This window comes from Vombatus ursinus, unplaced genomic scaffold (genome assembly GCF_900497805.2).
Source record: "Vombatus ursinus unplaced genomic scaffold, bare-nosed wombat genome assembly UNPS02014789.1, whole genome shotgun sequence".
In the NCBI taxonomy this organism is placed as follows: domain Eukaryota; kingdom Metazoa; phylum Chordata; class Mammalia; order Diprotodontia; family Vombatidae; genus Vombatus; species Vombatus ursinus.
Window position 1 is genome coordinate 983,685 of NW_020954567.1, and position 1,791 is coordinate 985,475.

Sequence of the window (1,791 nt, forward strand, 5' to 3'; positions counted from 1 at the left end):
TAGTGGAAATAATAGTCGTGGCTTACCTTGGAAACTTGGACTGTCTTAACACTGCCATTTGGGGCATCACTGTATAGTGAAAAGAGTAACGGAGTTGAGGGCGAGAACCCAGCCCTCACACCACCACCAAATAACAGTATGTCTTTGAACAAGTCATTTCCTCATTTTGGACTTCCTTGCCTTCATCTGTCACATGGAAGGGTTGGAATCGATGACCTCTTATTCCTTCAAGGTGAAACATTTTAGGATGCCATGATTTGCATACTAGGAAATGACAGGTAGATATTGATAAGTGATACTGATGAGGCCTTGAACACCTGGGACTTCATTTTCCCTTTTCTCCATTCAATTTCCACCACTGAACACCAATAATAAGCCTAGTGCTTTAAAAACAATTTAAAAAACAGATAATGGGGGAGATTTTCCCATCTATGAAAGAGCTAAAAGGCAAAGCTGATTCAAAGCCAGTCATTTACTTAGTTGGTCATCTCTAAGATTCCCATTATACCCCAGTGTGGCCAGAGGCATTCCCCTGGCACATCAGTATTGGAGGCTCAGGGGCAGTAATAGACACCTTCCTGTACTGGTCACTTCATACAATGTTTCTTTCTTTCTTATTTCTTTCCTGCCTGCTTTCCGAGCCCCTGTCTGGGTCAGGTAAGATACCCTTTCCCCCACCAGTGATGCATGCTGCAGAATGCTCCCTTCTCTGCCCCTGTGTGTGCATGCTGTGTGTGGTGGTGCCAGGGGAGGGAAGCCTGGTCCCAGGTTCAATCATTCCTCACCTCCAATATTCTCTGGAGTCCTGTGCCTCTGGGGAGCTGGAGATCGAGGTTCTACGTTCTTTTCCTTGATTCATGCCAATGCCCATGGATGCCTTAGCTGAGAAGGTGCTGTTACTGTACCCTGCCTTCACTCCCACCGCACCCCCCCCAAATTTGATTGTAGATTTTCTATACGGTTGTAGTCAAGGAAACTCTTGGCTTGGTACCACTTAGACCATGAGAGGAGGGGAATTCAATCCATGTCATGTCTTGGAGGAAAAAAAAAATAATTCCTACCAGGATATTCCAGAAGGGCTATCAGAGCACAAATGTTTAACTTGCCCAGTTATGATTTTGGAAAGGATTCCTGCTTTTCTTGAATGCCCACTATGGGGTTACCAGGAAGTATGACACAGGACCTTCCCTGGAAGAACTTGTACTCTCGATATGGAAACAACACATAGATACATATGAACTCATTAGAAAATAATATATAATAGGCTTTATTTAAAGGATCATTTTTTTATAAATGGGGGAAAAATAACTCTCTCCCCCCTTCCCAATAGAATGTAAGTTTCCCGAGGGCAGGGACTAAGGGACAATTTAGTGTTTGTCTTTGATTTCCCAATGTCTGCTATAGTGCTCTTCTCTTAGTAGGTGCTTAATGATTGCTTGTTGAATTGATTTTGAATTTCAAATGATAGTATATAATGGTTTAAGTTGACTACAGTGGTGTACTACACAAACCTAGCAGGTGTAAGCAGGCGCCCATCTATGGAAAGGAACAGAGGCCCGGGTAATCCAAAAGGATAACTCAGAAATCTTTTCTGATTGGTGGGTTTTGTATGTGTTGAATTAGATATGCTCGCCCGATACTCAAAGAACTTCAAACGATGAAGCCACCCTGCGAGGAAAGGTTAGAAAACTCTGGCTTCTCCATCCTGCCATGGGGGCCCCATTCCATGCCTTCTCCGGTCTCAAACTAAAGCTTGCTGTGGCTTAAGTAGAGGCAGTTAATGGGTTGGTT

At 43.7% G+C, this 1,791-nt stretch overlaps 1 protein-coding gene across 5 annotated transcripts in view; it reads left to right on the top strand.

The window, feature by feature from the left end:
• The window catches only part of LOC114047482 (carboxyl-terminal PDZ ligand of neuronal nitric oxide synthase protein-like), a 379,736-nt gene that overhangs the window by 363,314 nt on the left and 14,631 nt on the right, over positions 1 to 1,791 (top strand). The gene's annotated exons all lie outside the window — the stretch shown is intronic.